The following is a 15,507-nucleotide window of genomic DNA, read 5'->3' as shown; positions in this document are numbered from 1 at the left end:
GGCCACTCCAGGCCGAACCACCGGAGGATCATGGATATTTTTTTCCAACGACTCCTCATTCACTGTAGTCGGTCCCACCGGACAACGGTTAGCGCGTCGACTGCTTCGTTTTTTATTCCGGATATGTGCTGGATTTCAAAATCGAAAGCCAAGAGTTGTAACGCCCATCGCGTTAGCTTGCTGTTGGTACAGCGAGCTTGCTGTAATCATCGGAGTGCCGCGTTATCCGTAAATAACATAAGCTTACAGGACTCAAGATACGGCCTGAACCTGTCTACCGCCCAAACTATGGCTAGACATTCGCGTTCGACTGCCGAGTATCTTCCCTGAGCTGGATTGAGTTTTTTGCTGGCGTAGGATATGATTTTCCTATCGCCACTCTCCCCCCGCCGGAAGAGTACGGCAACAACCCTGACTTCGCTTGCGTCGGTCTGCAGATTGAATGGCTTACCCGGAAGAGGAGGGCAGAGCCGTGGTGCGGACACCAAAGACTCCTTCAACTTCCGGAACGCCTCTTGCTCAATTTCTAACAAACGCCATTTGGTCCCTGGTCAACAGATTCGTGAGTGGTGCTGTGATCTCGGCTTAGTGTGGCACGAACTGTCTGTACCAACCACAAACGCCTAACACTCGTAACACGTCTTTTGTCTTCTTTGGAACCGGTAGTTCCTGAATCGCCGTCATTTTTTCCGGTTCCTGGTCTATTCCTTCACCGTCCACGACGTATCCTAGGAATTTGATCTGTGCCACCCCGAATGTACATTTTTTTGGTTGGCACGTCAGACTGTAAGTCTGGAGTCGCTCCAAGACTCTCTGCAAGTGATTTAGATGTTGATCGGGACTCAGAGTATACCACAATATCATCCAAATAAACCAACACAAATTTAACAACTAACCAACGGAAGACTTCGCTCACCAAACGACAACATGTGGCGGGGGCGTTTTTAAGTCCAAAAGGCATTATTCTGAACTGGAATAATCCTCTTTGAGTCCTAAACGCCGCTAGTGGACGTGTCTCTGGTGAGAGACCCACCTGCCAATATCCTGATTTCAAATCTATGGTGCTGTAAATCTTCGCTCCACCCATTCCTCGAACCATGTTTTTATAAAAATAAATCAAATACAATTTATTTTTATTTTTAAAACATCCATAATTAAATAATATACCTACATTTATATATTTTCATTTTAATTAAATAAACTATTTCTGGCCGATTCGGCCGGAAAAAACAAAATATTTTGTTTTCGTCCGGCGTCGGCAGTATACGGCCGTATTTATCGGATATAATGTGACCGGTGCAATTTAATTTCATGCTTTTATTTTATTCGGACGTTTTCGTCCGTATTCGGCAGAACGTTAATTCGGCCGATGTCGGGTCTAGTCTGACCATACCATTAATAATTTTCCCGATCCGTTGTCCAGCTGGTCGGAACACGTTTCCATCACCGAACTATTTACCCGGTCCATTGTCACGAACTGTGGTTCCTTTACCGGAACGTTGTTTTCAATGGATTTTTTCGGTTGGCTTCGGCAATTTCTCCGGTGTTTTCCGGAGGCTCGACGGTTTTCACCGGATAACTCCTCACTCCGGAGGTTATCTTCGGGTGACCAAAAATTTTCTCCGGAGGAATTCTGTTCTTACCGAATTTCTCCGTGCAGAACCCTTCTGGCAAGATTTCTTCGGGCCCTTTCCCTAGTCTCCGGTCCGTAACGCTCCAAAGTTCCGTTTTTGGTCAATTCTTGTAATTTGTGGGTCCTGTACCGAAACGTTACTCACTGCCCGCGTTGGATTCCGTTGCTTACCCCTCTTCGGACGACTCCAAAATTAAAATTTATTAATTTTATATTATTAGTTAAATATTGTGTTGTATATTCATTTAAAAATTCTTAAACTACCTATTATATATTATTACTATACGTATACAAAACTATACAGTATACCTACGTCATGAGTCAATAATTAAAAAAAATCGCACCACCCGAATCAACCGTCTTAAGAATGCTGGATATATTTAAAGAATATCACATTTTAAGTCATTTAGATCATTCAAAATACAGGAACTCTGACATAATTAAAACGGTTGAAAAGGCTATGGTCGAACAGGGATTGAATTATAGTGCTGAAAAAGTAAGTCAAAATTTTTTTCACTAGTGTAGTAACCAGTTGCTCTCACCACTTGGTCGCTGCACCCTTCTTTAACGATGAATTCACGTAACATCATTGATTGATCGAAATGTATAATGCAATACAATGTGTAATTTAATATGCCTGTAAAATAATTTTAGATCTGTATCAAATCTGTATCAAATGGAAAGCACTGAAGGTAGCCTATAAAAATGTTGTCAAGCACAATAGTCGTAGTGGTGTTAATAGAATTACTTGCCCTTACTATGACGAACTTGATTCCCTTTTAGGTCATAGGCCAGGTACAGGTGTTCTTGCTGATGGGATTGATTCAGATACATTGAATGGTAATAAAATATTTTATTTTTCTTGTATATTATTATAATAAAACATACCTAAATTATTTTATTAATACCTAAATACAAAAATGTTATACTGGTTAATATAATTAGTTTCAGATATGCTATATAATGGCCAGAGCTCGTGTTTTGTCCAATATGTAATATGGCGGCTTGAGGTTTGTAACGCGCTCCAGCAATTTCTAAAGTACTGGACGGTACACCACTAAGTTTTAAATTGGTTATCTTGTTGGAAACAAATTGTTCGTTAATGAAGGTTGTAGTAAATAATTTTAATTGAATTATTATGTATTCATGGGCTAATATTATCTGATGTTTACTTTCACAACCTCCAATGTTATTACAATTATAGCATCTGTAGTCTGATATCCTAGACCATACATTTTGATCATTTGACAATAATGTTTGCAGAGTTTGTGATCTGTCTTGTGGAATATCCAAATGTAGGATCAAACTGGTCGTCGGTGCATCACTGGTTGTTGTATGACTGCACAAATTGCAACGACTGCTATACAATTCTTGAAATCCAAATAATGAATCAAATTTATGTCTGTTACGGTTCATAAGTGCTTCTAAAAATTGTACACAATCTTGTTGTTCTTGCCGAGTATAAAATATTGTCCCGTTGTCCAAATATTCTCTGATTGTTCGAGTACTAGATTAGATACTGTTGTTACTATAATCGTCCAGGCATTGTTGAAGTGTTGGTCCAAGTTCATTATTGCGAATTTGGTTTGCAAGTGATTCACAATGAAAAAGTACCTGTATGACAGAATTAGCATAACACGAGATATTGTCAATATTTGTAAAGCCACAAACACCACTCGATATTATGCTTACTGGATTTTCGATCGTTTGTATTATTTTTTGAACTCTTGATGTGGTTATATTATCACTTGATTCTAATAATATATTTGAGTTTCTGTTACAATTTTCTGGAACCATAATGGTACAATTATCGACATGAATGAATTCAATATCATCAAAGTTAACATTATTGAAGACCTCAGTTGATTTAGTTTTAGTTTCGACTACCTTGACAGTGCCACTATCAACTTCAAAAAATTCAATACCACCCAAGTTATTATTATTCCTGACCTTAGTTGATTTTACTAGAATATCTCTATTAGCTATGCTGACGTTTGGTTTGATCGAATTGTTTTCAATAACTTTTACAATTTGATCATCAGCTTTCACATCATTTTTTTCAATTTTATTGCAAGTTTCTTTGTCCATAAGGATAATAGGCCTTATGAGAGACTCGTACACCAAAGCTGCAATTTCGAAATTTGATATTACATTGTCTATGCTTGTTCCGTAATCTGTAGTAATATCATCCACTAATACTTTGTAATTGAATTGCTTTAATATGTGAACTAGTTGTTTTGGTGGTTTGTTGAAGTTTTTATTGATATCACCGATGAACACAACTTTTATTTGGGTTGAAGCTACTTGTTCAATGAAATCACAAAGTTTCTGTACAGGAAACTTAGGCGATGAATATATACCAATATAGGTTATATTTTCAACGAATACTTCAATAACTTCTAGATGTGTTTGTGTTTTTTTGTCTTGGATTAATGTCGAATTGCTAATTATTTTCTTATTTTGAATAGATTCTCCAACAAAACAAATTGAACCACTCTTGCCATTTGCATGTATACTGTCTATTCTACAGCATTCAATATGGTTCTTAATGTTATATGTGTCTGTTGATTTTGAACCAGTTTCTTGGAAAAACATTATTTGAGATCGCAAAAGAACGTTGTCCGCATTAATATGATCTTCATATTTTTTTTAATGATCTTATATTATGTGACATACATTATAGTGGCTTGTTGTCTTTCATAATTCTAGAAAACCGTGGATTTAGTGCACATCTTGGTGTCCTAAGTCTGGACATCTCATGTTCAACTTTTGATGAAGGTTTGATTGGTGGCTTTGCAGGAAAGTGGTCTATACGCAAACTTTGTGCCGAAGTTGCTCGACTACATCCAACGTACAGCATATTGCATTTCAAGTATTTTTTGGGTATATGGAATGCTATGGATTGATACGTGGCGCCTTGGCTTTTATGTACCGTCAATGCCAAAGCTTCTACCAAGGGCAATTACATTCTAGTTACTTTTTGGTGCTCCGCATTGCCCAGTTGAAATTCTAATTTTGTGATTTCAATTGGTGTCTACTTGCACATATCGTCTGTGTGTTCGCCTTCAGGTTTCAGTTTGTTTTTAACCTGCTGTCTAGTCTAAGTAATCTTAAAGGTAATCCCATAGTCTTTTGTCGTGGCTTTTTCTTGGCAGATTCAATATCCTGTCGTTTGGCGGACGTATCAATTGCTTCAGAAATGAAACCAACTTGATTCATAGAGCTAAGCACTCTTCTGTTCATTTCATCGACTTCGTTTTTTGTAGCCCAGAGGTGCATTACTCGTGGTTGAAACGTAACGTCTAACTGGGTTACGAGATTTTGGAAATATTTCACATCAGCTTCCTCCAACTGTCCTCTGGCCAACTTTGTTAACATTATTGCAAATTGTTTGTCATCTTTTTGGCGCATTATTTCAGTCAATTCGTAAAACTTGAATGTTTTCCAAATAGATTTAATTAATAAGATTTCTATTGCACTTGGATATTTAGACAGTATTTCTTCAAAGCTGTCGTATAAAGGTGTTGACAATACCGGTGCTAATTGAAAGAAATCACCAAACACTATTATATTTTTGTCACCAAACGGTTTATTTAATCTTAAAATAGACCTCAATCGCTGATCAATATATCCCAGAGTTTGTATGCCGACCATGGAAATTTCACCAATTATCAAAAGCTTAACGTTGGCAAATTGACAACGTAGTGTATTTGAAATATCTGAACATAATTTTGGTAGCAATCCGGCAAATTGAGTCAATGGGAGTTTAAACGCAGAATGAAGTGTTAGACCTCTTATTCCATAAGCTGCTTTACCTGTTGGTGCTGTGAGTAATACTGGTGGAAGTGATAGATCGTCTATATCTGGTCTAAGATTTGCTATGTGAATTACAGACTGTGCTAATGCTCGTATAAGCATTGACTTACCAGCTCCCGCTGGTCCAGTGACAAACGCCTTTATAGCAGGATTGTCTCTGCCCCAAATTTGCCTTCTTATGATATGAGTGGTATGATATAAGAGTTGGCGTTGACCGTCGTTTAAACATCTGATTAGGTCATTGTACTGTTCATTGTCAATGAGGTCCACACTTATTTTTCCACCATCTTTAGGCTTATCAACATCTGGAGTGTTTGTAGTTTCAACATAATTTCCAACATCATTTAGTAGTTCATCGTCTGGCACCCAATCTTCATCGCCTTGAACCAGATTATTGTTATGGCCTTGCTCTGCTTCTATTTGATTTTCATCATTGTCTAGTTGGTTTTCTTCGACTTTATTAAACTGTTGGTACAAGTCTTTTATTCGATCAATGTTTGTTTCGTATACTTGTTTACAGTTAATATTTAACAAATCAACTGTTTCATCGTGCCATGGTAAAAATAACATAACATTTTCTCTGTAAAAGTCTTGTTCATTTTTATCCACATTAAACGTTACATACCGTATGATTTTTCTGATTTTACGTTTATGTATACATTTGTTTGGTTTTCCGATTAGCCTGGAGTCAATTGAATAAGCGGTTTCTACTTCAATATCAGTATCCGACTCTGAATTGTTCTTCGCAGGTTTTTTTTTACCACGAATTTCATAATTGGCTCCAATTTCAGCCAAAGTTATATTTTCAAGACTATAAGGTCTAGACGAATAGTATTCAATGAGTCCATCGTAGAAAATATCATCAGATTGTGGATCCATTTCTTCTCTTACTGCTATTGGTTTCAACATTCGAGTTCTTTTATCCGGATGGCTAGTGTTTATAAATATATACCCAGTTGACATATAGCTTTGCTTCATACCTAAGCAAGTGTACACTGCTTCCTGTGCAGAAATTACCTGACTCCCCGAAAATGTGGAAGCTATCCTTGTCAGTTGTTCTTTGACAGATATATCAGTGGAAGTTTTGAGATTCTCGACAATGTCTCTCATTAACTTTGATATTCCACGTTGGCTTTTTACAATATACTCGATTACATATCTGACACAAGAGTTAACATCCAATATAAACTGTATGTCCATGTCAGATTGCCACAGCGGAAATAATTCCTCATTGAATCCAGAAATCATTCTTTGTTTTATGGTGCGTTTTAGAAAAACTGTCGGCTGTTTGATAACAGTTCGAATAATGGATTTATATTATATCAATAATAAACAATAATATCTGTTATCAGTTTATACACTCATTACTGCTCTTCATAGTGCATTAATTTTAAATTGTTATAGCTTACAGTTTTTAGTGTGGTTTATTGCGTCTTACTTATTGAGTGCTCTTGTTTACGTCGATTTACTTAATAGTAATAAAGTTATAATTGTTTCTTTTTCTTACGCTGTTGTGGACATCAATTCTCGGTATGTGCTATCATTACTTAGTTATCAATAATTACTAACCATTGGCCTGTCAGCTATTTCATCGGAGACTTAAACGGTGGTCACTAAACTGACGTAATTCTTTTTTCACTCTTACTGGCTTACCTCTGCTCAGTTTTTCTTTGGAGACTTTAACGATAGTATACGTTGTTGAATAGTTTATTTTCATCATGCCTATCACGCGCACTGTTGCCAACAGCAAGCAATTGTCACCCAAAGCCAAATGATGATATATTTGCTCTCATTAAGGCTCTTAAGGAAGAAATTTCCTCTTCCAATAAGGCGCTCTCAGACTCTCTACAGTGAAGTTGATGAACTTAAGGGTAAAGTTGCTAAATTGGAGTGCAGCAATCCCTTAGTAAATTCCCAATCTATAAGAAAATTTTGAGCATGAAAGATGCCTCCCCAATTTAATTGTATATGGAGTTCCTGAGTCTAATTCACCGGATACCTCTGTAAGGATTGATCATGACAAACTTACCGTTTCTAGTTCTCTTGGTTCACTCGAGAATGCAGTTCCTGATAAGTATAAGCTGATTCGTCTTGGTAGATCCCGTGCTGATTTCACACATCCAATAAAAATTATTTGTGAATCTAAGGATGCCACCTCCAATCTATTTTCTGCATACAACTCTGCTAAACGTTCTGGGAAGCCTTTTCCTGAAGGTTTTCGAATGTCCAGGGATAGAACTACCTTACAGCGAAAGCTCTTACGCACATGCTATGAAGACCTTAAAAGAAGAGTCAAAAGTGGCGACACAGGCCTGCGGGTGGTATTCGTGAACGGGTTCCCTACTGTTGGTTCAGCGCTTTCAAAAAACGGGGATGGTCGTTTCCTCAATCATGCAAGCCAATCTTAACTTCTTCGCTTCACTCTGATAACATCTTGGGGTTTTATCAAAATTGTCGTGGTCTTAGGACCAAATTAACTAATTTAATTTGTAACATATGTACTTTTAACCATTTATTTATTGTATTAACTGAAACCTGGTTAAATAATAACTTTAGTAATAATGAACTTGGCTTATTTAACTTTAATATTTTTAGATATGATCGATGTAGTAATACAAGTGTATTTTCTAGGGGCGGAGGTGTCCTCATTGGCATTCATAAAGAGCTTCCTGCTTCTCTTATCTCTATCCCTGACCTTAATGTTGAACATATATTTGTTCGCTTTACGGTTGGTCAAGCTAGTTTTGTTTTAGGTGGTGTCTATTTTCCCCCTAACTCTAGTACTATCCTTTACGAATCGCATATAAACTCTATTGAACACATACGAAGTAACTACCTCGATCACACGTTTATTTTATGTGGCGACTACAATTTGCCGGAGATAGTTTGGGATAATGACGATCACGGTCTTTTGCTACTTGCTGTTTTTTTCAGAATAACTATACAGCTAATTGTTTCAATTATACCCTTGATCTTGTGTTTTCTTGCAATAAATTATTATCTGTTGAGAAATCAAATGAACCTCTTGTTCCGGTTGATCTTTATCATCCTGCCTTAAATATTTCTCTCCCAATAAATCTGTCTACTCCTCATTGTAATCGCAGTCATACATTCTTTAATTTTCGTAAAGCTAACATTGAAGATGCTTGTTTGTTCTTATCGTCAATCGACTGGTATTCAACATTCCAATTACATAATGTGGACGCTGCGTTTAATACTTTATATGATGCCCTGCACAAATCGGTTCTCAACTTTGTTCCTAAATGTACATTTACTGATTCTAAATTTCCCCCGTGGTTTGATAAGGGACTTAAAAATATCTTATACTTAAAAAAGAAGGCGCATATTAAATTTAAGGCAGCTTCTAGTGCTCACGACTATAGGGAATTTTCTTTGCTTCGTGCTCGGTTTAAATATGAGTCAAAAAAGTGTTTACGTTATTATGTCTCACGTATAGAATCGTCTTTAATTAGCCACTCTGCTGGTTACTGGAAGTTTGTTAAAAATAAAAAGTCTTTTAGTACGATTCCTAAGGTGGTCTCCTATAGTGAATCAACCTCAGCTAATGAGCAGGATGCGGCTAATTTGTTTTCTTTGTACTTTTCTTCCGTTTTCTCTGTAAATGATTTTGATCTCGATACTACCTCGTTAGGAATCAAGTCATTTGACTTACCTAACAATGTAAATTTTACTGTTGATGATGTTTATAAGAAGTTGTCTAATCTACATGGTAATTGGACTACTGGTCCAGATGGCTTATCCGGTGAATACTTATGTCAATTGAAAAATGTTATAGCTTTCCCCCTCTGGACTCTTTTTAAGCGTTCGCTTGACGAAGGAATCTTTCCTTCTATGTTAAAGTTCAGCTCAGTCACTCCTGTACATAAATCTGGTGAACTGTCCAATGTATCAAACTATCGTCCAATCTCCATCCAATCACATATCTCCAAAATTTTTGAATCACTAGTCATGCAATGTATTCAACCATCGATCAATAGAATACTTATGGAGGAACAGCATGGCTTTCACCCTGGTCGTTCGCTCAAAAATCACAGGTAGATGTTATTTACACTGATTTCAGTAAGGCATTTGATTCAGTTAATCACAATGCCCTAGTTCAGGTCCTGGCAGTATCTGGAATTGGTGAACCTCTCTTGTCCTGGCTTTCATATTACCTTTCTTTCCGCTATCAATGGGTTAAACTGTTTGGAGTGAGGTCTAACGTTTATCTAGCAACATCTGGTGTCCCAAAAGGTGGACACCTATCTCCGCTTCTTTTCTCTTTATTTATCAATAGTGTGTCAAGTGTTCTATCCAATAGTCGTATTTTGTATTTTGCAGATGATATTAAACTCTTCTCCTGTGTATCCTCCTTAGATGACTGTATGTTGTTACAGATTGATTTTGATCGGTTCGCCGAATGGTTCAATACTCTAAGCTTATCCCTGAATGTTTCTAAGTGTAAGACCATGACTTATACTAGAATCCGGTCCCCTGTCAAATATGCATATCATCTTGGGCCAACTGCTATCGCATGCTCTAATGGCAGTGTTACTGATCTTGGGTTTATTCTTACTAGTAATCTCGATCCGAGTCCACACATTGAACATATCTGTTGCAAGGCTTTTAAAACCTTGGGATTTGTATTGAGACTATGTAGAGACTTTCGGTTAGGCAATCCTTCTAGGTACTTTATTGCACTCTTGTACGCCCCATTTTAGAATATTTTAAATACATATATTCATTAACATCTGCTATTGATAATGTTTGTAAAATATCTTCTAATGACAGATCTGAAGATGTGTCACAGTCCTTGAAGTCCCTGAGATATTGCAGAAGTTTATCATATTGTTGTATACGAATTTGTCTTGTGATTGCATTACTGTTGTCAGCTGTTAGCGGAGTCAATATGCAGGTTTCATTCATCGGTGGATAGGGTATGTTGAAGCGACACTTTTTCATTTGTTTATCTTTGTCAGTCCTGTAACAAGTGTGTATATGTTTATGAGTATTTTTATGTAAATACTCATGGGCAGGACTGCTATCGTCTACCATACACTTGATGTATTTGTTAATTAGCGTTACACAGGCACCAAAAGTTTCCGGTTCGGCTGGATCGAAAATAGGTGCATTATCTAACCACAATAGCATATGTACATGTGGACTTCCTCTATGTTGATATTCGACCAGGTAAAAGAAATGCTTTACACTGTGTTTTTTTGAAAATTACATGTTTTGATTTAATCAATTTGAATAGTGCTCTAAACCTGTGGTCAAAATATGTAGCACAAACAACAGGATCTTGTCGAATTAAATCTGATTTTTCAGCATAAGTCAGTTCAATATCGTCAGATAATATTTTGGAGTAACGTAGCTTGTATAGAATCTTCAATAAATCAATCCAAGTTGATTCACTAGGGCTAAATGTTAGGAATAATGTCGGTTGCCCTTCTTGACGCACCATAGCAAAAACGTTTTTCCTCATTGCAGCTGGATATTATGGTGAATTTTGTACGTTGTGTAGCATTCGGTATCCTTGATCGTTATCTATCATTTTATTTAAGACTTCTGGACTTGCTACGTCATTAACAGTTGTGTTTCCTTTTTTGTTTTTCCGTAAAACAATTTGGACATTAATAGCGATTAATTTTTGAACTAATACTTTGCATTTAAAAAATAAGTTAGAAGAGTCTGATGCAAATCTTTGATCTAAGTTCAGCAGTTCAGATCGTACTATTTTTGAATAATTCTTTAGAGGCGATTTATTAGTGCGTGTATGTCCTCCAAGCAAATCAGGAAACGATTTTTCTTCCGCGTGATCATCAATGAGAATAGACAACGGTTTTATGCCTTCACCTGGAGCAAAAGAGACAAAATCACAGTTCTCAATCATCGTATCCATTATTCCGGATTGATTGGTTCGATATTTGTATCTTCATCATCAGTTCCTTCGCTTTTGAGATCCGAACCATTTTCCATACTCTTGGTGGTTTCTGTGACATGAGCCAACCAATCTCTGTCTATTTCGGCATCTTTATACAGTGGTTTTTTAATCAAATCTTGCAATGCTGCTACTACTAAAGACAGTCTAACATTTTGATAAAGATAATGTTGTTTAAAACATGATTTTCTTTTCAATTTAACTTTCATCATTTTAAATGCTGCTAAGTTTTCGGCACGTCCGGGCAAAATAGATGTAGTCTTAGTGAGATCTATCGGAACTTTGATAACGTTGCCTTTGATTTTTAGTTGCCATCACTGCGGAGACATTTGAATATTTTCATAAACGGTAATCTAAGTGAAACTATTTGCTTTTCAATTTGATTTAGTTGAGTAACTGAAGGTGGAACACTGTTCAACTCAAAACCATTTCCTTTGTACAATGGAGGAATTTTTGATTTCTTCATATGCGGATGACAACTTGAGCATACCTGTACACTACTCTTGACATCCCTAACCCGGCGTTAGTCGCACTAGTGTATATTGCGTAGTTAGTCGCACCGCGGTCTTTTCGACCGCGTTATAATTTTCAAGTAAATAATTATAAAAAACCGTTGTTTCATAGGTATATGTTTAGTAATTTTATTGAAACAAATCAATTTTCATATAACTTTAATAACTTATGGTTTTATTTATAAAAAAAAAATCGAAACTGAAAGTTATTTCCTTGTACATAAATTAGGTACCTAATTTTAAAAAAGTAATGTACAAATTGTATTTAAATTTATATACTATATACTATGTATGTATGAGTTATTTAAATGAATAAATGAAATAAATAATAATAACACAAATATTTTGAGTATGTAAAAAAATATGTAATACGCACTAGAAAATCACATGTATCGTGTATCACGTCCAACTCATAAAAGAAAAATATAAACCTTATGTCTGTGTATGAACTAAAACTGATACTTTTGATAAGATAAATAAAAACCCGAAAATTATTTCTACCTTCATAACCAGACTGGCAATGTTAGTCGTAATAATAACCTAACCGGCAATGTTAGTTGTAATAATAAAGATAATGACATCATTAGTCGCGATTTGGTCGAAATGACCGCAGTTTATGATATCTCACTTTTATCTTAGTTTATTTTATATATATGGAATTAAATGTACTTAGAATATTATTATATTATTTTTAATAACATTATTGAAAGGTATACTGAGTATCAATGGTTGAAATATAAAATATCAATGTTTTATTAAGCATGTAAAAAAAGTGCGGTCATTTTGACCATAGTGCGACTAACGCCGGGCTAATCGCCTGAGGAGATCGGAGTTGCACTTATTGACACTTGACGGGAAACGTAATCGATGGCACGAGTAACATTTTCTGATAAACCTTGTGACCTTTTCAAAATATATTCAGAAATTAAAACATCTTCCCTCTGCCTGGTTTCATTTAATTTCTGCCGTTCTCTTCTTTTATCTAATATATAAGAGTCTCGTGTCACAGTTTTCGTTGCCATACTCCTCCGAAATGGCTTGACAGATTTTGATGAAATTTTTTGTGCATATTCAGTAGGTATGAGAATCGGCAAACATCTATTTTTCATACCCCTAAGTGATAAGGGTTGTCCAGAAAAAAATAAAAGAAGTGCTCAAACAGGGATTTTGATAATTTACGGTAGAAATAATTGTTTATAAATGGTTGCTAAGGTATTGGTTATATATACAAAAAAAAAAAAAAAAAATAGATACAACCTACAAAAATACATACAATCCTCAATTTTCACCCTTCTACGATCAACCCTTATTATTTAATTGCCATTTTAGTAATTTAATCATTTTTCCTTTTAATCTGCCTCTTCGCGTTTTATTGGCATTGCTCACCGTACAAAACATACATTATGTACAATTGTCAACGTTACTACACTTGATGCATAAACAATATGTATGGCAACGAAAACTGTGACACGAGAATTTTATATATTAGATGTTTTGTACAGTGAGCAATGCCAAGAAAACGCAAAGGGGCTGATTTGAGCCGCAGTACAAATAAAGCTCGAAACTTGCGAAATAACAGATCCGAAAGAACAGAAGAACAAATCCAGCAACAAAATACTTATGCACGTGTCAGAATGGCGCAATTGCATCAAGAAGAGCCAGAAGATACACGAGCTGAACGCAATGAAGTCAGAAGATTAGAACAACGACAATCACGCCGCTTCACAGTCAAAAGACGAAGAACAAATTATCAACAACGACAACAGGTACATCGAGCATTTATATCTGATTCATTCCCGCGTCTAGCATTCCAGTATGAGCCCGATATTGAATATTATGCTCATTCAAAAGTGGTAATTGGTGCTATGGACAAGGGATGTCCGCATTGTCATGCTCTGAAATTCAAAAATGAGCCAGCTGGGATGTGTTGCGCGTCAGGAAAAGTGCAACTACCTGAAATTGAAACACCACCTGAACCATTGATCGGCTTACTTATCGGCACGGATCCAGATTCTAACGAGTTCCTGAAGTCAATTCGAAGATTCAATTCATGCTCTCAAATGACATCGTTCGGAGCAACAGAAATAGTTCGAAATACTAATGCAAATGGTCAACAATTCAATTCTACATTCAAAATCAGAGGCCAAGTTTATCATAAAATGGGCTCACTGCTGCCAATGCCAAACGAACCACATAAATTCTTACAAATATACTTTATGGGCGGCGATGATTCCTTAACCTTTAGTGACGCGCGCGGTATCAGACCATATAGTTGCGCGCGTGGGGTAATTATTTTCCGTTAATATAAAAACACTTTTTTCTTTACATTATTCAGTTATTATTGACTATTTATTGCAGATTTTAAATTACAATTTATAAAATAACTTTCTTATTAAATTAATTAAGTATATATTAATTAATTTACATGCGTGTTTTACAAATTTTAATAAAAAAAAAAAATATTTAATAATCTTTGTTTACAAATACATAATTTTTATTTCCTTAAAATTTAAAATTATTAAAACTATGAAGCCTCAAAGCAGTCAGGGCAAGTCTCTATTATATGGTCTCTGCAAATGAGCCTTGCGCAATTAGTACATACTTTTGTAGCCTTACGATCTTTTGAGCGGCCACAAAAAGTACATCTTCCAGAAGCTCGTACACGTTGTATTTCCCCCACGTTAGGTTTTGTTATGTTGCAGTATTCATTTAGTCTTAATTTTATTTAAGATTATAATAAGATTATAATAAGATTATATTTATTTTTTATCTAAGATTCGCAATCTGCTGATAGTGTTTGTTGAATATCATTGTGAATCTCATCATCGGTCGATTCTCCTGATTGTTCGGTGTTCGAAGTTTCTAATACATCAAAATGTTCATCGGGTGAACATTCGTCAGTGGAAGATGTACCACCCCACAATTCCTCGTCACTTATGTCATCCAATAGGCATGCAATACGACGGCGTTCTAATTCGTCCATACTTACAAAAAACGACTATAATTTAATAAAAATAAGCGCGCGCGGGGTAAATTTTTACCGAACTACAAACACAACCAATTTAGTCAACGATTACTCACGTACTGATTGTAATTAAATCCAGATTGTTACGTTTTTATGATTGTATGATAGTGACTATAAGATAGCATGACCCGCATGAGTGAGGAAAAACCAACGAATATTTGAAAGCATTTTAAAAATAGACTGGGGTAAATAATTACCCCGCGCGCGTCACTAAAGGTTAAGCGCACTTGCCAATCGCGTTAATGCATGTTGTTATTATAATAACCTTGATTCACTTTATGCCAGGCGCATCGTCGGCGAGCTAGATGCTCTTTTGAACGAGCACAACGAGTTGTTGAAAATATTAAAATCTTATATGCACCAATTACAAAGCGATAATCACGCTATCGTCATTAATCCTGATAAAACACCAGCTGGAGAGCATTTTCGTAGATTCAATGCACCCGTTGTTGATGATGTTGCTGGAATCATGGTTGGCGATTGTACAGCTGCACGAGAAATTGTGATTCGTAGAAGAAATAATAACTTTCAGTTCATTGCTGACACACATCGTTCATATGACGCTCTCCAATATCCGCTA

The sequence above is a fragment of the Metopolophium dirhodum genome, chromosome 1 (assembly GCF_019925205.1).
Source record: "Metopolophium dirhodum isolate CAU chromosome 1, ASM1992520v1, whole genome shotgun sequence".
Lineage (NCBI taxonomy): Eukaryota > Metazoa > Arthropoda > Insecta > Hemiptera > Aphididae > Metopolophium > Metopolophium dirhodum.
Note: the sequence above shows the minus strand (reverse complement) of the source record.